The sequence below is a fragment of the Symphalangus syndactylus genome, chromosome 5 (genome assembly GCF_028878055.3).
Source record: "Symphalangus syndactylus isolate Jambi chromosome 5, NHGRI_mSymSyn1-v2.1_pri, whole genome shotgun sequence".
Taxonomy (NCBI): Eukaryota; Metazoa; Chordata; class Mammalia; order Primates; family Hylobatidae; genus Symphalangus; species Symphalangus syndactylus.
In genome coordinates, this window is record NC_072427.2 from 60221761 (window position 1) to 60245813 (window position 24053).

At 38.5% G+C, this 24053-nt stretch overlaps 2 pseudogenes; one reads left to right on the forward strand and one right to left on the reverse strand.

The window, feature by feature from the left end:
• The first annotated feature begins 6738 nt into the window (after positions 1 to 6738).
• Positions 6739 to 7122, forward strand: LOC129482607 (nuclear transport factor 2-like; annotated as a pseudogene).
• Positions 7123 to 21444: 14322 nt separating this feature from the next.
• On the reverse strand, positions 21445 to 23851 carry LOC129482602 (splicing factor 45-like; annotated as a pseudogene).
• Between the last annotated feature and the right edge of the window lie 202 nt (positions 23852 to 24053).

Here is a 24053-nt window from a genome sequence, read left to right on the forward strand (position 1 = left end):
TCTATCTCAGACCTTAAAGTAAATAATAATAATAATAATAATAATAATAGTCTTCAATCTCATCCAGGTGACTGCAAATGTCATTAGTTCATTTCTTTTTATGGTTGAGTTGTATTCCATCATAGATATATACCACAGTTTCTTTATCCACTTGTTGATTGATGGCCATTGGATTAGTTTCACATTTTTGCAATTGCAAATTGTGCTGCTGTGAACACGTGTGTACAAGTATCTTTTTTGAATAATGGCTTCTTTTTCTCTGGGTAGATACACAGTAGTGGGACTGCTGGATCAAATGGTAGTTCTACTTTTAGTTCTTTAGGGAATCTCCACACTGTTTTCCATAGTGGTTTTACTAGTTTACATTCCTATCAGCAGTGCAGAAGTGTTTCCTGTTCACCACATCCATGCCAACATCTATTATTTTTCTATTTTTTAATTATGGCCATTCTTATAGGACTAAGGTGGTTTTGATTTGCATTTCCCAGATCATTAGTGATGTTGAGCATTTTTTCGTATGTTTGTTGGCCATTTGTATATCTTCTTTTGAGAACTGTCTATTCATGTCCTTAGCCTACTTTTTGATGGGATTGTTTGTTTTTTCTTATTAATTTGAGTTCATTGTAGATTCTGGATATTAGTCCTTTTTCAGATGTATAGATTGTGAAGATATTCTCCCACTCTGTGGGTTGTCTGTTTACTCTGCTGACTGTTCCTTTTGCCATGCAAAAGCTCTTTAGTTTATTTAAGTCCCAGCTCTTCATCTTTGTTTTTATTGCATTTGCTTTTGGGTTCTTGGTCAAGAAATCCTTGCATAAGGCAATGTCTAGAAGAGTTTTTCTGATGTTATCTTCTAGAAGTTTTATAGTTTCAAGTTCTTAGATTTAAGTCCTTGATCCATATTGTGTTGATTTTTGTATAAGGTGAAAGATGAGGATCCAGTTTCATTATTTTACATGTGGCTAGTCAATTATCCCAGGACAATTTGTTGAATAGGGTGTCCTTTCCCCACTTTATGTTTCTGTTTGCTTTGTCAAAGATCATTTGGCTGTACTTGGATTTATTTCTGGATTCTCTATTCTGTTCCATTGGTCTATGTGTCTATCTTTATACCAGTACCATGCTGTTTTGGTGAGTATGGCCTTATAGTGTAGTTTGAAATCAGAAAATGTGATGCCTCCAGATTTGTTCTTTTTGCCTAGTCTTGCTTTGGATATGTGGGCTCTTTTTGGGTTCCATATGAATTTTAGGATTTTTTTTCTGGTTCTGTGAAGAAAGATGATGATATTTTGATGGGGATTACACTGAACTTGTAGATTGCTTTTGGCAGTATGGCCATTTTCACAATATTGATTCTACCCATCCATGAGCATGGAATGTGTTTCTATTTGTTTGTGTCATCTATGATTTCTTTCAGCAGTGTTTTGTAGTTTTCCTTATAGAGGTTTTTCACCTCCCTGATTATGTATATTCTTAAGTATTTCTTTTTCAGTTATTGTAAAAGGGGTTGAATTCTTGATTTGATTCTCAGCTTGGTCCCTGTTGGTGTATAGGGGACTTACGAATTTTGTACATTAATTTTGTATCTGGAAACTTTGCTGAATTCTTCTATCAGTTCTAGGAGCTTTTTGGAGGAGTCTTTAGGGTTTTCTAGGTATACAATCATATCATCAGCAAACAGTAGCAGTTTGACTTCCTCTTTACTGATTTGGATGCCTTTTATTTCCCTCTCTTGTCTGATTGCTCTCCAGCCTCAGGTATTTCTTTATAGTAAAGCAAGAACTAATACTGAAAATTGGTACCAGGAGTGGGGTATTATTATAAAGATACCTGAAAATGTGGAAGTGGTCTTGGAACTGGGTAACAGGCAGAAGTTGGAAGACTCTAGAGGTCTGAGAAGAAGACAGGGAGATGAAGGAAAGTTTCCAACTTCTTAGAAGCTAGTTAAATGGTTATGACCAGAATGTTGATAAGAGATATCAACATTCAACTTCAATGAAGTCCAAGCTGAAGACCTCTCAGATGGAAATAAAGAAGTTATTGGGAACTGGAGTAAAGGTTACCCATTATGCTGTTGCAAAGAACTTGGCTGCATTGTGTTCATGTCCTAGGAATCTGTGGAAATTTGAACTTAAGAGTGATGACCTAGGGTATCTGGCAGAAGAAATTTCTAAGCAGCAAAGTGTTCAAGATGTGACCTGGCTGCTTCTAACAGCCTATCATCAGATACAGGAGCAAATAAATGACTTAAAGTTAGAATTCATATTTAAAAGGGAAACAGAGCATAAAAGTTTGACAAATTTGCAGCCTGGTACATGGTAGAAAAGGAATACAAGCAGATTGTGGAGCAACCACTTGCTAAAGAGACTAGCATGACTAAAAGGGAACCAAATGCTAATATCCAAGACAATGGGAAAAGAGGCCTTGAAGGCATTTCAGAAATCTCTGAGGCGGCCCCTCATATCATAGGCCCAGAAGGCTCGGATAAAAGAATATTTCAGGGACCAGGCCAAGGACACCGCTGCCCTGCTCAGCCTTGGAGGCTACTCTCTGCAACCAGGCTGCTCCAGCTCCAGATGTGGCTCAAAGGCCCGGTACAGCTCTGGCTGCCACTTTGGAGACTGCAAGCCATAATCCTTGGCAGCTTTCATGTGGCAGTAAGCCTGTGGCTGCACAGAATGCAAGGGTGAAGGAGACTTGGCAGCTTCTGTCTAGATTTTGGATAATGTATGGGAAAGCCTAGGTGCCTGGGCAGAAGCCTGATGCAGGGGTAGAGCCCTCACAGAGAGGCTCTACTAGTAGGGCAGCACCAAGGGGACGTGTGAGGTTGGAGACCCTACACAGGGTCCCCACCAGGACGCTGCCTAGTGGAGCTGTGAGAAGGGGGCCACTGTCTTCCAGGCCAAAGAATGGTAGAGGCAGGAGCAGCTTGCATCCTCAGTTTGGAGAAGCCACAGGCACTGGACTCTAACCCATCAGAGCAGCCCTGTGGGCTGCATCCAGCAAAGCTATACAGTTGAGCTGCCTAAGGCCTTGGGAGTCCACCCTTGAATGCAGGACATTAAGTCAAAGGAGATTATTTTGGGCCAGGCACAGTGGCTCACGCCCATAATCCCAGCACTTTGGGAGGCCAAGGCAGGCAGATCACAAGGTCAGAAAATCGAGACCATCCTGGCTAATGCAGTGAAACCCAGTCTCTACCAAAAATACAAAAAATTAGCTGGGCGTGGTGGCACTTGCCTGTAGTCCCAGCTACTCAGGATGCTGAGGCAGGAGAATCGTTTGAACCCAGGAGGTGGAGGTTGCAGTGAACCGAGATCACGCCACTGCAATCCAGCCTCAGCGACAGAGCGAGACTCCATCTCAAAAAAAAAAATACATATATATATATATATAATTTTGGAACTTTAAGATTTAATGACTGCCCTACTGGGTTTCAGACTTGTGTGGGGCCTATTGCCCCTTTTTTTGGGCTGATTTCCCCATTTTGGAATGGGAATGTCTACCCAATAACTGTACCACCATTGTATCTTGGGAGTAAATAACTTTTTTTAATCTTACAGGCTCATAGGAAAGAACTAATCTCCAAATGAGACTTTGGACTTGGGACTTTTGGTTAATGCTGGAATAAGTTAAGGCTTTGGGGGACTATTGAGATGGGATGATTGTATTTTGCATATAAGGACATGAGATTTCAGGAACCAGGGGCAGAAGGATATGGTTTGGGAAGTTTGCTCCCTCCAAATCTCACATTGAAATGTCATCTCCAGTGTTACAGGAGGGGCCTGGTGGGAGGTGTTTGGGTCATGAGGTCAGATCCCTCATTAATAGCTTGGTGCTGTCCTCCCCATAAGTGAGCTCCCACTCTGAGTTAATGCAAGACCTGGTTTAAAAGAGTGTGGCACCTCCTCCACCCCTTGCTTCCTCTCTCACCATAGGATGCACCTGCTCCACTTTGCCTTTCACCATGATTGTAAGCTTTCTGAGGCCTTACCAGAACCCAAGCAGATGCCAGCACCATGCTTCCTGTACAGCCTGCAGAACTGTGAGCCAATTAAACCTCTTTTCTTTATAAATTACCCAGCTTCAGTTACTTCTTCATAGTGTTGCAAGAACTAACTCCCCACCCCGCAAATTCATATGTTGAAGCCCTAACCCTCAATGTGACTGTATTTGGAGACAGCTTTTAGAAAGAAATTAAGGTTAAATGAAGTCATAAAGTCAGCTAATCCAATAGGACTGATGACCTTATATGAAGAGAAAGAGGGAGTAATCTCTTTCCCCACACACATGTACCAGGGAAAGGCCATATGAGGACACAGTGAGAAGACAGAGCCCTCATCAGAAACCAAATTGCCTGGCACCTTGATCTTAGACTTCCCAGCCTCCAGAACTGTGAGAAATAAATTTCTGTTGTTTGAGTCACCCAGTCTATAGTATTTTGTAATGGAAGCCCAAGCAGACTAATACGATAACATAAATCTTTCCTATCATAATTATTCTGATTTTGCTTCCTGGGTCTAGTTCTAATTCACAGTAGCCTTCTGAGGGCTAGACAGTTTCTACTTTGATGTTCTGAAAGACAGCACAGCATCACAATAATACATTTCCTACTGTTGACTTAAACAGCACTAGTAGGCTTCTGCAAATGATAACCAAAGAATCTTAAGCAATAAGTAATATTGGAGGTTAGGGTAAAGAAAAATCACTTGTAGCTCATGACTGGGACGAAAGTATCATGGAAGAGAAGTGATTTAAGCTAGAATTTATAAAATGGTTAGCCTTTTAAAAAGTAGAGAGAGAGAATATACTGATAACTGAGACAATAGCATAGAATTATTCATATTGTGCACATGCCAACAGTACACATCAGCGTTAATGATAATAATGCAAATGTGAAATTTGGATTACTCCATATTAGGTTTTCATAGCTACAGAGAACTATTTATCAATTTATCTCAAACATATTAAAGGTGTAAATTTCAAACTTAAATTTCTAGAAGCTTTACTAAAACCTAATGCATTATTAAGTAGGTAAGGTAAAAAAAAATTTCTCTTTTACATTCATTGAGGATGAAAATCTTATGAAGTCTTTCAATTTTATTCATAGCTCTCATAACAAAGAATCAGTTTTCAAAAGTTCAAGTTTTCCCAGATATTACAGCAAATGTATTAGCTCATCTAGATCTTTGTTGGACAGACAGTTGACTTACTTTTCTATGCTTTCTACTGGTGAATGCTTCAAATATGATATTAAAATAGGCAAATAATTGTCTACCTATCTGTCCTTTACTACCACTTCACATACAATTCTGAGTGAACTGTCCTGTAAAAATCAAAAGGTCATGTAAGTCTTGCTCCCTCAAGCAAACTCTTATTTTTAGGAGACCTCAAAGGCAAATTTTATGACTGCTTCCTTTTAAAACTATAAACATAATGCAACCATTCTAAAAATAATTATGGTATATCACCCAAATAGCTCACAAAATTAAAGACCCGAGAGAAACATAGCCTGAAAACTTCAAAACATTGTTATTTAAATATGTATTGGCATATTTTGACCCAAAATAATTTTTTTTTAAATTGAGAAAACATATGCTAATAATAATTTTTTTTCATGGAAAAAAATGACCAAAAAGAGACATGGCTTTTGACCTAAGCAGGAGGCTGGAAGCCAGACAACTCATTTTCTTTTTTATAGCTTTTAACAAAGTCATGACTTCTTAAAATCCATTATTCTATCCAAAACATTGGTCTACTCTTCAGGTATCATCACTTTTAGCAAGACATTCATGGATTCCCAGGCTGGGGAGAAAAAGGCTCCAGTCATACATTCATTCCTAAAATATTTATTGACTATCATGTATGAGTCAGGCAATGAATCTCTGAGGGCCAATACAGCTTAAGGAAGAATATGTTTGGAGTGACCATTCTAACAGAGATATCTACTGTAGATACCTCAGGTAGCTTACACTAGCCTTTCATTGTCCCCTGGTCAAGACATTTTCCCATGCAATAAATTGTTTGATTTTTTTGTTTGTTTGCTTATTTTCACTTAAATCAATTTCCTTGTATATTGTCTTCAGTTAGTAATAGAACAACTATAGCATTATTCTCACCAAGATGCTTCATAGAATTTAGACTACATAATATTCAAGAATATAATATTATTCAACTCATTTCATTAGCTATTGCTTCTCCAAGCATATCCCCAACTCTTCCATTCTCTTTTTATAAAAAAACTAATTTTCTAGTTCACTGTTTGTTTTTGCTACTCCTCCTACATGATTCAGCTTCTGCAAATAGTTTTTCTTTTTGTCTTTAAATGAGCCTGGGTCTTGCTCTGTTGCCCAAGCTGAATGAAATGCAGCAGTGAGATCATAGCTCACTGCAGCCTGGAACTCCTGGGCCCAAGCAATCCTCCTGCCTCAGCCTCCCAAGCAGGTGGGACTACAGGTATGTGCTGCCACAACTGGCTAATTTTTTTTATTTTTACTTTTCTGTAGAGACAAGTTCTCACTATGCTGCCCAGGCTGGTCTGGAACTCCTGGTCTCAAGCGATCCTCCCACCTCGGCCTCTCAAAGCACTGGGATTACAGGTGTGAGCCACCACACCCAGCAGTTTTCACAGATAGTTTTTGAAGAAGCTCAGTCTTGGCAGACTGTGCTGGGTTGTCATGCTGCTGCTGCCACTGTGCCAACCCTTCAGATTTCAATGAGGCTGGGTGATGCTCCAGAATGGGAGATGAGCCAATCTGGGAGCAGATTGGATCCAGCTTCATTCAGCATTACTACCAGTTATTTCATAATGAGAAAACCCAACTAGGTGCAATTTACATTGATGTGCCATGCCTTACGTGAGAAGGACAGCAATTCCAGGGGAAAGCTGCCATTGTGGAGAAGTTGTCTAGTCGTCCCTTCCAAAAAATCCAGCACAGCATCACAGCGCAGGACCATCAGCCCACGCCAGTTGCATCATCAGCCTGGTTGTGGGCCAGCTTAAGGTGGATGAAGACCCCATCATGGGGCTCCACCAGCTAGATGTTCCTGTTGAAAAACATCAACAATACTTGAGTTTGCACCAATGACATGTTCAGGCTTGGCCTGCACATCTTGGGCTGATCTCTTCCCAACCAGGCAGTCATGCTGTTTCCTCTTCCCTCCTCTTTCCAATACCAATCACACTCCTCCAGATGCTCCACATATCATGCCAAAGGAGCAGGGCCATGGTGGGAGTGGGCGTAGTGCAATGCTGCCACCCAGGTGTTGTGCATGATGTTTGGATGTTAGACTAGTTGCATCTGAAGGAAGAAGTTTGGGTTGTACCATGCATGCCTTGAAAGACTTAAGTATGACAGAAGGGAAGGAGAAAGCAGATGCCTCACCACCAGACATTGATTTGTTCAGATGTTTCAATGCCTCATGATACCATAAAACCACAAACATTTTCTTTAAAAAAAAAGCACCTCAGTCTTTACTTTCGTATTGGGTTCCTTCTTTCCCAAATTTGAATAATACTGTATGATAAACACATAGGTGTGAAGTCAAATAGAGTCGAGGTTAATGGCCTTACTCCACCAGTTACTAGCTATGTAATTCTGGACAAGTTACACAACCTCTCTGAAGCTCAGTTTCCATACTCAAAAATGGAATAATAATATTCATTTAAAAGGACAGCTGTAAGGATTAAATAATAAGCGGCTTAGCATAGCATGAGTTATATACTGAGTTTCTATGGATTTGAGCCTGGTCCCTGATCAGTTTCTTTAGTAAGTAAGTCTACAAAAACTTGTGATTAAAAACAGTCCCACTATTTAGTGGAATCAGGCTTCTTCACTTATTTTTCCCATTTATATTCTGGGTTTTCTCTCATGGTAGTCATATGGGCTTGGAGGGAAATACCATCTGTTCCCGGCCCTTAATTCTATCACATTACCTCCCTTTCCTGGTCAGAAGCAAGCTTTATGTGTCTTTCTGTTACCAGCTCTCCCCACTTCTCTTGGTGCTCCTGAATAACTTCTTTTTTTTTGAGTCGGAGTCTCACTCTGTCGCCCAGGCTGGAGTGCAATGGCGTGACCTCGGCTCACTGCAACCTCCGCCTCCCAGGTTCAAGCAATTCTCCTGCCTCAGGCTCCCGAGCAGCTGGGATCACAGGTGCCCGCCACCATGCCCAGCTAATTTTTTGTATTTTTAGCAGAGATGGGGTTTCACCATATTGGCCAGGCTGGTCTCTTGGCCAGGCTGGTCTCGAACTCCCGTCCTCATGATCCGCCGCCTTGGCCTCCCAAAGTGTTGGGACCACAGGCATAAGCCACCACGCCCAGCCCGTGAATAACTTCTTATATGGTTCTTCCCACCCCACCAAACCCAGGGAAGGGTCCTCTAGAATCCTATCACCAACACCAAAATATGTTCAACCTAAAGTAAAAACGATGGCCACCATTTCTAGGAAGAAAGATGGTTTACTTTTTTCATTGGGCACAGATGGTACGTACACACACACACACACACACACACAGTCTTAGACAACTTCTGAATGCCCTGGAAAATGACTTTCGACATCAGATATATAAGATAAAAGCCATAGCGATGTAAATTGATGGTGGGGGGAAATGGTTCTCCAAAAATTACACTAGTGATTCTTCTGGGTCTCTTTATCTTTATATTTGCTGTAGTAATTTCAGACGTTTTATTCTTTCATTAAGCATAAATTTTAAAATCCATTGCTTTTAATCCAGTTCGGAGAGGCCAACAGGACAGAACAATATTTCTTTTCAGGACATAGTTCTCTTCTGGTAACAGGGAAGCTTTCCATTTCAAGTGTGATCTGATCATCTCCCAAAGTCAAACTATCGACTTTTCTCTTTTGTCATCTATCCTCACTCATCAGCTGCCCCGTACTTTCAGAAACTTTGAGAGCTTGATGACATCCCAACCTACTAAGCGTACAACATAATCTTATCACATATTTACAAATAATGTCTTTTCCATATAATATATACAACAAGAAACCCTTCTAAATCATCTATGAGCAATAAACTTAACATGTGTGTAGAAGAAATTAAGTGCTACTTTTTTTCCCCCTAAGGTAAAATGTGTTATTTGGCTAAAGTTTTATCCTAAAATAGTCCAAGGAGACGTGTCTACATCATGGACTAATAGATTGCAAAAATTTTCTGGACAATAAAAATGGTGATTTAAATAGTAATGAAAAGAAAAAAGTGAGAGCACTTACTGTTTTATTTATTTACCTTATAACTTCAGAAATATTTTACAATATAAATTATACATACAATAAAAATTATTTTGTAACAGCCAGCAGACCTATATTTTGGGGGAGTGGTGAGCTTGGAAAAATGAATGAAAGAAGAAATACCTCCTTTCCCTACAGTCCTAGCAAAAGGACTTCAGGGGTTGCATGGCAAGTTTGAGCCAGAAACAAGTATGATCACTTTAGTATTAAAAAAAAGCAAACCTATGACAGATATAAAAGGAAAATTCATGGGTGAAGTCTCCAAAATGTATGTTGTTTTTTTTTTTTTTTTGAGACAAGGCTTCATTCTGTCCTCCAGGCTGGAATGCAGTGGTGCAACCACAGCTCACTGCAGCCTTGAACTCCTGGGCTCAAGCAATCTTCCTGCCTCAGCCTCCCAAGTAGCTAGGTCTATAGGTGCACACCATGCTCAGCTAATTTTTTCATTTTTTGTAGAGATGAGGTCTTGCTATGTTACTCAGGGTGGTCTCCAACTCCTGGGCTCCAGTGATCCTCCCACTTTTGTCCCCCAAACTGTTAGGATTACAGGTGTGAGCCACCATGCCTGGCCTAAAATGTATATACATTGAGATGCATTAGAGATATCTCCCTGGTCGGGATAAAAAAAAAACTGTATCTAAAATAAGTATATTTTATTCCTAGCCTTGATTTCTTCCTATTTTCCAGTACCAATAACTTTTCAAAGAACTTATAGTAGCCATTTGATAAGGTTTGGCTGTGTCGCCACCCAAATCTCATCTTGAATTGTTGCTCCCACAATTCCCACGTGTCGTGGGAGGGACCTAGTGGGAGGTAATTGAATCATGGGGGGCGGGTCCTTCTCATGCTATTCCCATGATAGGGAATAAGTCTCACGAGATCTGATGGTTTTACAAAGAGGAGTTCCTTTGCACAAGCTCTCTCTCTTTGCCTGCTGCCATCCACATAAGATGTGACTTGCTCCTCCTTGCCTTCCGCCATGATTGTGAGGCCTCCCCAGTTATATGTAACTGTAAGTAAATTACAGTTTCTTTCTTTTGTAAATTGCCCAGTCTTGACTATATCTTTATGAGCAGTGTGAAAATGGAATAATACACCATTTTTCTCGAAAGAAGTACTTTTCAAATTAAAATTTTCAATGAAAATTAAGTAATTACTTAATCTAATTCTTTTATATTTAGAAATAAATAGTATCAAATTAAGTGGAAATCTGTTTAGCTAACATTCTTGTTTACTCGAGGAAGTTACCTGTATGTCCAGAAATACCTAGACTAGATTTCTCGGCACATTCTTCCTGATGAGATTCTGGACTGACTCAATTATCATTTATCTTTGAGTTTTTTTTTTTTTTTTTTTTTTTTTTACCTGAGACCCCTTGTTCACTATAAAGAATCCTAAAGAAATAACTCTGAAATGATAATAAGAGTTCATAGAGGCAGCTATTGAAGCTGGGGCAAAATGGAAAAATCATCCAAATGCTATTAATAATCTTTGAGGCAATGATTTTATTAAAGACAAGTTAGTGAAAGCAGAATGGAAAACAAATATAGTTTGCTTCATGAATTCACCTGTCCTAGGTAAAAAAACATCACTTTATTGTCAAATAAATATTTGAGTTTCAGCACAGACTAGGTAGATTAAAAAACACAAACTAGTTACCCTTCCATTAACATGAGAATTGCCAGGTATTACAGTATTGTAGCAGCAGTGAATTTTCCAGACAAACACCAAGAACTGGATCCAGTCCAGATGTGATGATAGCACATTAATAAGCTAATTCCTTTAGCTACCTCTTCATTTTCTGAGACTCATTTGCAGAGTGGCAATGCCATTAACTCTGGATGAGGTGCTTTGCCCAAAGAATACCTCTTGATTAAATCATTGATTGGGCCTTCTCTGCTCACTTCACTCTCCATCCCTATGGGAAATAAACTCTTGCACAGCATCCTTCAAAGGACATAGAATAGGCACCATAAGCAGTAGGAGCATATACTGACTAAATGAACAAATGACTGAATAAATAGTTCATAAGACATTGAGAGTTAAACTAGCATTGCTAGGTTAGTGGTTATTATCTAGAGTAAAAGAATTGTAAAGTCTAAAGACAATAAAAAATTGATCTATCCAGTACATTATCCTGTTTATTCAATTTAGAAAACTTTGTCTGAAAAGGTGGAATTTAAATCCTTAGTTTATTAAAATTTTTGGGAGGGGACTGGAGAGATGTATACTTATTTGAAAAAGTTTTTTCTTTTTTAAATTATCTATCATAATTTTCTGCTAAGAGAACTAAGAGGTATTTTTGTTCTCCCCTGAAGATTATCTAAGAGTATTATGGCTTTGCTATTTAGGGGAAAATGCTAGAAAACTTCTAACCAAGGCAAATTATCTGTCACTGCAAGCACATTTCCTCTGAGGAAAGGAATTTCACGGGAGAAGCAACAGGTGCCTTTTTTTTTTTTTTGACTCAGTAGCATACAGCAAAAAGAAGACAATAGAAAAAAGTTGTTAAAATGTGACACAAGACTGAAGTCTACAATACCAACTCTCCATGAAATAAATATTGTACAGAATATCCACAATGCTGAAATTGGGCTGAAATGTTACAACTCAGTAAACAGGGTTTATTAAAAAAATCTTTTTATGAGTCAAGAGATGATATATTAGAAAAATAATGTTCACGAAAAATCTAGTTTTTAACAATTGGCACCACAAAGCACTTATTATCTCTGATTAGTAAAACAGTTTGTTTGAAAGCAGTCAGTTTTGAAGATTATAGACAGGAGGGTAAGTTTAAAAACATATGAGGTTTATATAGAGGGCTATTATTTTACAAACAACAAATGATTTAAAATAGTCTGAACTAACATTATTTGGAGTCACTTTCATGTTATAGAACTCAATAAATAATGTTTTTTAAAAACTTCACACAATTCTTCTTGATCTACTTGTAATTGTAGGGCATTATTAGTTTCGTGTGTATCATGTTTCCAGATCTGGGTGTTGAAAGATTTATTCATGTTGAGCTGTGCCCTAGGGTAATTTTAGTTTTCATAAAACCTAATTCTACAATTATAACCATCTGAGAAAATGAGTATTCTTCCTACGAACAGTGTAGTAAGAAGATACATTTTTATTATAAGCTTGATTTTCACAAGTGATTATTTTTTTCATTTTCCTTAAACTCCTCACTTAATTTTTTTTTCTTATTAGACCCTCAACCCACAAATGTTCAACTGTCATAAAAGATCAGTGTTACTGAACTGCCACCATTAATCTTTTGTTTGAAATGTATAAAGACAAATAAAGGAGACATTGCAAAATGTCTTTGTGCAGTAGAAGCAGATATTGAAATGATAAATAACATAACCTGTAAACACTAGCTATAATGTTCTTGGATAGAAGAAATTTCTAAATATCAAAGACAGTGGCATCACTGTCAGGTACTCCATAAATAAACCATGGACAATACCTGACACTGGACCTTTCATTCTTGCAATGCTATGCTAAATAAGCATGCTCCCCTTGCCTGTCTGAATTCTATATGCCCATTTCCAGAAATGCTGCTGCAGATAAGTAACAGTGTCATGTTCATTTTGTCAACTATATACTGATTATCCTTTCCTATCTGTAGTTTGGGAACATTATCAAGGTCAGATGCAAACTCGCAGAAAACCTTCCCTAATGTAGCTATATTTCATAATTTCTATAAGGGGCTTTCATAAATAAACTTTGCAGAAACACACATGTATTTTCCAAGATTTTACCTTTAGGAAAAAGGAAAGGTTTACCAGTAAGATTTTACTTTTAGGGAAGATTTTACTTTTAGGAAAAAGGAAAGACTTACCAGTAAGGTTTTGGAAATTTAAAACCAAAAGGAGAATAAGCCTAGTCATTCATTGTATGTATTTTCATTTAATCACTAAAAATGTGATATTTGAGGATGACATAATCTAATTTTTTTTGAGTTACGTTTACAATGACCCTACTTTCTCTACCTTTCTAACCACTTTGTATTTATTTTATTTTGACAAATTACTTATGAAGCATTTGCAACTGATGCACATATCATAAAATTATTTCTGCCAAGCTTCCTCTGTGACCTGCCCGTGGGACATGACATGCTCCAAGACGCATCGCTCTATCAACCCGCATTTTTCCAGGACAATGCAAATTATGACAAAACCCATCATCCTGCATTATGTGCTTCATGCTAATCTCACTAATTCTAAAGAATCAGGAAGGCTTGTTGTTCTGCTGAAGGGCATACTGTCTGATTGAATGATAGGAAAACATTTGCCATCCCCTTCTCACAATCCCAGCTGTGGCCACCACTGCCCCACTTCTGCCAGGCATCCGCTCTTGCTGTGTAACTTCCATATCAGAATTAGCTTTACATCAGCTGAGCTTTTTAACAGGAAACTACACATCACCAAAAAAAGATAGTTCTAAAGTCCAGAAAATAAAAGGCTTTTGGGGGTAAAATGAAAAGAGGAAATAGTATTTTTACCGACTGTTGGATACCTGTATTCATTTCTACTTATTTTAAATGAAGATTAAAGTCAAACTTATCATTTCTATGATAAAAGCCAGATGGTTTCTAGACTTAGAAGTTTCAGGCTGCTGGATCACTACAAATGGCTACCTGAGAAGTCTCTTAAAACAGCTAACCTTGAGGACAATTCCTCTGGGCTTCAGAAGGTGGCAGTATTACTACATGAAACAAGCTTAAGGTTTCCGTGCTATTCCATGGCCACATTGCTGAAATAAACATGTTTAATTCCCAAAGAAACATATATTTTATCCCCTGGCATAATTTACTTATAACATTAAAACTCAAACATGGAGCAATTTGTAGCAATAACCATGATTATGCTGTTAGTGGCCCAAATGTCACTGTCTAGATTAGGCTAAATGATACCTAGCACCGAAGAGCTTCTGTGATTTATTTTTTATGATCATGGGTAGAACCTGCATGCTTAAAAGGCTCACCAGAAAACTGCCTTCAATAAATAAAAAAGGATGAAAAGATTGAAAGAATCTCATATTATTGTTCAGAGATGTGATTGTAAAAAATTGTCATAGGAATGAGGCAAATTTTAAATCTCAGAGACATTTTCAGAAAAAGAGGTAAATATCTTGAGCATTTCCAAGGTTATGTTTTAGATTCTAAAGTATTTTGCTGAAAGCAAATAACTCATCTTATAAATTAAAATGTATCTAAACTGTTTTGTCCTTTATGAATGTTTCCTGAAATGTCAGAACAAAATAAAGGTTTTAAATACATGTAATGCACTAAAATTGATTATTTTAGCTACTTTTAGAAAATGTAGTAAATATAAATCTGCTGATAAATGTTAAGACTAAAATATCCTATTCAAACCTTCAATAATTTCCTTCTGGGAGTTCTGGTCTAATGCGTACTTCTACCTGGAAACTATATTGTAGGCTCTTTTGGCCATTATCATACATTAAATTGAAATTGCTACGCACACTCAAAATAAAAGTAAACCACACTAAAGTTGAAAAGGAATGTAAGCCATACTAACTAAAGTTGAAAAGGTTTTGCAGTGAACGCACATTTTACCACTTACTAAAACAAGGGCAAATTTAAGTCAGCATTTACATGTGTGCCTTAATGAATGTTGCATAATTGGTTTAATGTTTTAGTGAGTCCTTAGATGAGCTTAATATGTACACAGCACAAATCAACATTAAGGTATTACAAAGAAGAGACAGGAAGATCTTTAGCTTTCTACTTTACTCCCAGCGAGACCCAATCCCCTCAGAGGAATATGACGATGTGAACATCATTTCTGCAAAGGCACTGGGCACACCCTGCACATGCTGTGGCTTGTTGACATGAACCAGGGCAGGCAGACACCAATAATACATGAAGTGCGGTTCAGAGGCAATTAGGATCAGTTGTCAAGGCCAGGCCATTAATGAAAGAACATGTCAGAGGAGCTGGAGACTTCAATGGTTGAGGGCAAGAAGGCGATTTAGTGTGACAGATCGAGTCCTTCCAATGTCCTCAGTGGTACATGCTAATACCAGCCTTAACAACCTTTTGTGGCAGTGTATAATGTGACTAACATGGACTTTGATTCAGCAAAATGACTGCTGCCACTGTTAGTCTGTCTCATTTCGAACAACAGTAAAAGCATTGCTACAAATAATTACCTACTTCCGTCCCCCTTTCTGCCACTTAAAGCATCCGCCCTTTGTGCATTCCATAGTTGTTTGTTGCTAGAAGGTTAGGATGTTTATCACTTTTGGTTTGTGTGATACTTTTTTTTTGTCAGCACATATAATCCCAAGTAACTAATTATAATATATTTTAGAAGGCAAAATAATTAATTAAACCTATCACATTCTCGTGTAGTTAATATTAACAATTTCCAACACAAGTAAAATACGTCTAAAAGAAACAATATCCACCATGTAACTTACAGACAATAAGTGAAGTTGCTTACCTAGGCTCCAAAACCATTAGCTAAAAATTAACCTAACACTCAAAGAAGTGAATGCAGGAGCATTACAGAAAAATCACCCACTGCCATTTTTTGTTAAGTTTCACAATTTGATAGTGATTTAAAATAAAAAACTATATGCCTACAAGCTGAAAATCAACAATAAGTAGGAAAAAGATATTAAACATTGGTTAGTAATCCAGGTGAATGACAACAAGGGATGGCTAATGGTTTTGGAGCCCAGGTAAGCAACTTCCTTTATTGTCTGTGAGTAACTTACATGGTGGACATTGCTTCTTTTAGACACATTTGACTTATGTCGGGAATCCTTAGAAACTACATGAGAATGGGATAGGTTAAATTATTTATTTTACTTTCTAAAATCTATTATAATAAATTACTTGGGATTATACATGCTGACAAAAAATAAGCATCACATAAACCAAAAGTGACAAACATCCTAACCTTCTACAGATTTTTATGTTATGACAAAACTCCACAGCATCACACTCTTGTCTTTATGGAGACCTGTTATTTGTTAATTTTTGGCTCTTCTTTCATATTTTATGCTCATTTGGATAAGATATTCTTATGAAGATGAAAATTAAGTCAGAAGAAAAATGGCTTAAATTTTCTTATAATCTCTTAATGTTCTCACCTCCTCCCAATTTTCCAGGATTTACTTCCAGCATCTCAGCTACAAAAGATGATGTGATATCTTAGGCTTAAGGTGCTAGCTCAGCCTTGTCTGCCTATGAATGACTAGACAGATATGAAGAAGGGTATATGGATAGAGATTAATGGAAACTATATTGTCAGGTAGGTACCTTCTTGAGAGATATATATTTTTTTCTGGGTCTTATTTTTCTTCTATTCTGAGATAGTTCTCACTTTATTTCCTATTTCATACACCACTGTTCTCTTCTTTTGCTATTTTGTTCAGTTCTCTTTGCTCACTTAGTTTTTTTCTGACCTTAGTCACTGCCACTCTACTCCTCTAATACTTAATTCATTTCCAGTCTTCTTGCTTCCTCATATAAATGCTTTTTCCTCCTTTCTCAGGAGAGCTTTCAAAACTGAACCCTAAAAGAAGTAGTGTAAAAAAATTATCAATACAAATATCTAAATGTTCATGTAATCTCAAAAAGCATTCTCATAAATCATTTTTTTTGATGAAAAGAATTTGGGAAAAAATTACCATGCTAAAAATGTATTCTTTATAGTTGTACCCAAAGTAAGCATGCTCCAGACACCTGATAGTGTTATTAACTTATTATCACGTTAACCACACACTACAAATGTAAATCGTCTACCTGGTCCTAACCAATAATAAATATATCTCATTCTAAAGAGATTCAGTAGATCAATGATCTACTCTTGGTTATTCTGCAAGATATCTAGCTTAACATTAGCCCTCCAAGTCTGGGTCTGCCATGAGACTGATACTTCTGTACCTTGATATGAGAATATTTGATATTATTTTCCCTGCTAAATGTTCAGGACTAATATGATAACAGAATTTGTTCAACTGGTGACTGGGATAAGTCTTTATTATTTTTTTCAGGCTGTTGGCCTTCATGACATGGAAGTAGGCCTACAGAGCTAAAAGTCAATACTGCAAAGTTAGTGATGATTTTACCCATTGGTAGGATCAGGATTTTAGAAAGTGCCAAAATGAAATAATTTTATATTTATTCATTTGAATAACAGAAAATGCATATTTTTAAAAAAGAAATGCTGGGAAACTTGCTACTTTTTAGAAAATATACTTTTTTTTTTAAAGTGAACAACTTTTTTGAGATGGCTTTTGAAACTTAGTTCAGTTTCTCACCCTTTGCCTGAAAATCTGGCATTTCTCATCTGTCGTAATATGTTTACTTTGAGTATAACATTTTAAAGGTATTATCTTGCCTTCTAAAAACTTACTCCTAGAAGGTTTGTTTTCCTTTACAAGCATAATTATGTCTAGTTTCTTCAATCATTATCTCATATTTTAATAATATGCTGCCATTTGGGTACAGCTATAACCATAATAATGAACATAAGGTTCAAAGATCACTAGATATATAGATGGCATGAACCATTAGCAAGAAATATTCTACAGCATAGAGATCACACATTTTAAAAACTCTGAAATTCACTATAGAATTTACTATTCTGACTAAGGCAGCTTTCTGTGTAATTAACATAAATCTCTTTATAAAACGTGCTAGTTTTAATAACAAATAGGGACATTTTCCAGGAAAAATAAAGAATAGAGCACAAATAAAATTATGAATAATTTAGTTATCTCTTTCTCATATCTCATAATGACACTGTGCAGCTATAATGGACCTAAACCGGAACTATTTTCTTTAAAAAAATAGGCTTATCTCCTTTTCCTGTATGCCATTGAAATTCATATCATCACTTCCACACAAAAACACATAATTAATCCTAATTGTTTCCAACACTCTGAGCAGGAGAAGTGGAGTCTGTGGTTTCTCCTTTTATGTGTGTTGAGTCTTTCTGGCCACAAGGGCACCATTTAGTAAATTACTTCCTCCAAAACGCTGACCAGTGCCCTCTTGGCCTGAAAGAGTTAGTGTAGTTGCAAGAGGTGAGTCACTGAATTCCTCTGTGACAGAAAGATGAAACTCAGTGATTGCTCAGGGGTGTCCTAGTCTGCTATTGAATGATGATCTAGCAAGGGGGAAAAATCGCTTCTGAAATGCAGGTCTTAATAAGACAAAGGAAGAGGATGCACTGTAAACGCACAGAGGTGGTGGATGTGAAAGGAATGTAATGGTGTCACTGACTGGTGCAGAATTAAAATGGAAACAGAATGAAATCTTCCCTAGTGGTGATTCTTCAACTTTGTTAGGACTTTTGTCCAAGATTAGCTAATTCTGCATCATTGTCTTATTTATCCTGGGTGACACTTGTTAGCATAAGGGGCACAGTTACCATAAAACCACTGGCAATCAAACCTCTAGGCTCTAAGTCCTACTCAGTAGGGAGAGAGCTTCACATCTCAGCCAGTCTAGTTGTTTGCTCCAACTTTGACTAACTCAGCCCTTTCTCAGTGAACTGGCTTTGGCACGGCCACACTCCTCAAAGTGCTCTAGTTCCTGAATTGACTCCGTATATAGCCAGTTGTTTCCCTGCTTCGAAAATGCTGGAATGCCACTACTATCCCCCTTTCGTCCTACTCCATCCCCAACCCAAATGCACCTCTTGTTTCCTGAATCTATCCTACTCCCTCAGTCCTTGAAGAACTATAATAATTGTTTCCTTAGTTAGGACTAGATTCTTGGGGGAGTTGCCTTTGAAGCTGCCTTAGACTTGTTGTTCCCCTAAATTTCCATCTCATATCCCTCTGGCGATTACTGTTGCTATTAATATAGTCTTTAAATAGTTCTTTGCTTTCAGACAGTAGGTTTGTAGTATTGTCCTTTCAAGATCAGTTGGGTCATGTCCATGAAGATTGAGCTGTAGACCCTACTAGTTGCAACAAGAAACCCTCCTTGCAACTTCAACTTCAGCAGTACCTCCTGTTGGTTCTCTTTAGTCTCCTTTGCCGTTTTTTGTCTTCAATGTCTGCTAACTCTGATTGTATTAGTTCATTAAATTTATCTTTGTGTGCACCTATTACACACTATATACTGTGCTTGAGATACAATAGTGAACCAAAACAGGTATAGTCCCTTTTACACAGAGCCTAGTCTAGCGAAGGAGTGAAACTTAATAAAACAATCCCACAGATAGATATAAAACTGCAGCCGTGACATATGAGATAAAGATGAGGTGCAGAGAGCTATAAGAACTGGATCGGGGGGCCACTGGAGTGAGGGAAGGTTTTCCTAAAGCTATGAGACTTGTACAGAAATCAAAGAGAAGACAAACAGCTAGTTAGTCAGGGAACAGGATGAGATATGTGCAAAGGGTCTGTTGCATGGTGAGTTCACGGGGCTCAGTGACATTGCCTTTCCTCACAGTCCCAATCCTCCCTCCTAGTGCCATGTTGGCTATTCAGAGTTGAAGGGCAGTTGCTGGAACTACCTTGCTCCCAGGGAGGCTGGTCTTCCTTAACTAACACATCATGATCTCACCTCTACAAACTAGTTAAGAAACCAAGCCTGTGAAGAAGGCTAATATGGGCCACTACCCACTTTTCATTGTGCTATTATCAAAACTAACCAGGCCTGCATTTAATTTCAGTCCAAGCCTCCCAAGTCATTTTCATTAAACCCATCTGCTACCCATCTCTGACCTCCCAAAGTCTTTCCCTGGATCTTATAGAAATCAGAATCTCTCAGTAACAAAATCCCCCCAAGTCCACAGTTATTTCTGTTGACTTTTTCTTCTCCTTTTTGCTCACAGTGAAGACAGGACTCTAAGTCTGCATCTTTTCCTGAGTACTTCAGAATGAAAGTTGCTTTATCTTTCCCACCCACATTCTAGGACCTGGAGGTAATGTGTCTTCTCTAGCTCTTTAAAATCTCCAGTCTCTTTGAAGCACAAACCACTACCAGACTACACCACCACTTTCATTGTCTTCCTCTATGCCATTACTCCTGTCTTCATCCTTGATGGCTTCCACATCTAGGTAGATAATCCATCTGACACTGTGGACTCTCAGGTGTCTGAATTCTATAATACCAACAATCCTTTCCTCCACCCCACACCAATCACTCATTCCCATGGTCACCAGAGCTGTTTTCAGAATGCAAAGTCTGATTCATTAGTAATCATAAAAATCAATTTAATGAGTTATAACCTGTTTTTTTCCTTTTAAGTAACAGAGAATAGATTTTAAAATATCAGAGTTTATTGAATGAAGTCAGGTAAATATTGTTTCATAATTTTTTCAGTTACATATTATGTATGTATTGTGCATATTGAGTTGCCTTGAACATCATATTACTATATCTATTTTATTTTATTTTATTTTATTTTATTTTATTTTATTTATTTTATTTTTGAGACGGAGTCTCGCTCTGTCACCCAGGCAGGCTGGAGTGCAGTGGTGCGATCTCAGCTCACTGCAAACTCTGCCTCCTGGGTTCACGCCATTCTCCTGCCTCAGCCTCCCGAGTAGCTGGGACTACAGGCGCCCGCCACTAAGTCCGGCTAATTTTTTGTATTTTTAGTAGAGACGGGGTTTCACTGTGTTAGCCAGGATGGTCTCGATCCCCTGACCTCGTGATCCACCCGCCTTGGCCTCCCAAAGTGCTGGGATTACAGGTGTGAGCCACCGCGCCTGGCCTTACTGTGTCCATTTTAAAAAGTTTTTGAAACACTGGTTGGCCTTGTCATCACCAGTAACCACATTACTTCTAAAATTTTGATTTTTAAGTGCAGATTTGCTAACTACCATCTTCTAATTTTAAAGCCTACTTATTCTAGCTCCGTTCCTCTAAAATTTTTATATCTCTTTCAGACCTCCAATTTATTGACCCTACCACTTTTTACTATACCACTCTCACTCCCAATATGCTCACGTCCTTCTTTATCTGGCTCAGATTCTAGGCTCTATCAGTTTAATCATACACATAATTCCTTTGCTCCTTGCTACTCTATTGTATTTTCTTGTCAAAATCCCCAAAGCTACACCCAACTCTCCAGCTACTTTGTGCCATTATTCAAGCTCCTGAATGTTGCTAGAGAAAAACACATAACTGGAGACAGATTTCACATTACATTTATGATGATAAATTTCAAGCAGGCATTTAATGCTGCCTAATCTTACTATATTTTCCTAGTATTTTAACTTTCTCGTGACAACCATTTTTTCTCTCATATTCTCTAACCTGATGGCCTGGCTTCTTATTCCACCTTCCCAATGCCAAGTCTATAGCCTGATGAGCCCACATGCTGCACCTTCCCTAGGATCACAATAGAATTATCCCTGCTCCTATCTAAGACTAATCACTCCACTTTGAGTTCCAACCCATCTTGCCAACACAAATATTTAGATTCTGGAATTATGATTTCACTGTTCTGTGTCTTCAGTTTTATCCTTTTTCATGAATTATACCCATTAACATAAAAAAATGCTATAATGACTCCAAACTTGAAACCAATATTTTTTAGCCCCTTGTCCTCAACTTTCTGTCAACTGCCTTTTTTCTGTTCCCCTTTATAGCAAAGCTCCTTGAAAGTGAAATCTATATCCACTCTTTTCCCTCCTTCAGTTTTTTTTTTTTTTTAAACCTATTAGGTTTTTATCTCCACCAATCTGTTGAATCCGGTCTTGTCTAAGTTCTCAACAATTTTCATTTTGACAAATCCTGAGGCCAGTTCCTGTCCTTTTCTTACTGTATTCAGAGCAGCATTTGTCCCTTGACCTAATTCTTTATTTTTTTCCCCCAGTCTCTCATTTCTTCTGAGAGACCACGTTTTTTTTGGTAGGGAGATTGCCTGATCTTATTAAAAGTGCTATAGGACTTGATCTCTCTCCTCTTCAATTCTCTATCTTTTCTCTATAGGTGACTTTATTCAGTTCCTAGACTTTAATCTCTATCTATATGCTGTGATTTTTCCATTTTATATCTATAGCCCTGACCTTGAGTTCTAGATTCACAATCGTCTACCTGCTTGATACAGCAACTTAGAGGTCTACTAGATACAGTCAATTTAACCTGCTCCAGCCACCCCCCACAAAAAAACTTGATTTCTCTCCACTAACAAACCCTCTCCTTCCCTACTCTTCTCCATCTCAATTTATAAGACTACCATTTATTTGGTGGCCAAGGCAAAAACCTAGGTTTCATCCTTAATTTCTACCTTTCCATCACCAATCATCGGCAACCTCTGTTAGTTCTACCTCCAGATTATGTGCCAAATCCACTGCTCTTTATCTCTTATTACTGCCTCCCATCTCTCCAGTCTTATCTCTAACATTTTCTTTTTGTTTTTTAAACGGATTTTTATACTATATTAGAAAACCACAAAATAAAAAAGGGATCAATCAACATATATCTTAGAACTCCCTCCAAGAGTCTCAGTATGCAACGATCATGGAGGCTGTGACCTTTTTCCTTCTTTTCTCAGCTTGCAGTTCATTTAAGGATCACCGGAGATTACTTGTGCTCTAGCTCTTAAAATCAAACTTGTTCTGCCAAATCCAAGACCCTGAATTTTTCCAAATTGTAGAAACATGCATTTGCCACCTGTCCACCAAAATACCTCCCATTCGAGTCAATAACCACTTGAATTGCTGATTTAACTCTCTCAAATTCTAAAAATATCTGTACTGCTTCATCATCAGGGCACCAGAATTTCAAACAACACACTTTTCCCAACTTTGAGATATTTTTCACATTCTTCCTTGGTTTTAACTCCCAAGTCTTCATCCACCTCTCCCGCACCAACCATGTTCCTTAGTAAGACCACTTTAGTAGGACACTTAAGTATTTCAGTCAGTGGATTTGAATCTGACTTCTTGGATGCATCTTTCTCCATGGCGTTACCCACGATGATCTTGCCACCAAGCTTGCTGGTCTTCTCCACCGACAAGGCGGTGCTCAGCCCCTGCTCCTGCTTCCCCAGACCCTGGCCCTCCCGGAAGCCGTACTTCTGTATGATCTTGTGCGCCACCATGCCCCCCAAGTTAGCGAGGAAGGAGTTGCATACTTGTTTCCCTCTTCTCTCGCTCCTAATCTTCATCTTCATCAGAATCCGGATCAGATGACCTTGAAAACTCACGTGCATCATGTCTGTATTTATGCCTTTTTTCTCTTTCTTCTATTTCCTTTTGTCTTTCCAGCTCCCGCTGTCTTTGTCGTTCCTCTCTGGCGTTTCACTACTTTCTTATAATCGTTAGGAAACATAGGATCATATTCGTCAGCTAAGGAAATCAGAACTTCCCCTGCAGAAAACCCACTGGCAACAGGATCCTTCAGCCCAGCTGGCACATGCGGTGGTGTGTCCACAATTTGCCCGGTCATCTGAGGAGCCACCTCGTTTTAGGTCAATGACTGGGGCAAGAGCTGTACCTTGTTTCGTCCTTTGGCTCTTTGCCTGAGTGAGAGCTGCCTTCTTCACCTGAAGCTGAGACTGTAGAAGTTTGAAGTTTTTGGACCAGCCTTCTATTTTTGAGTCACTGGTTTCCTCGTACAGGGACATCTTTTCTTCAATTTAATGCCGGCCCGCCCGCCGACTCTGCCCATGGGCCGCGGTGGCGGCAGCGCGGAGCCGGGGAGGCAGGAGCCCACGGCGGCACTACCCTCTGCTGAGTCCGCGGGGCGCTGGGCGGCGCGGGGTCAGGGAGCGCGGGCTGCCGGAAGAGCGCGCCCCATCTCTAACATGTTCTTTCTCACTCACTATGTTTCCCCAATCCTGAC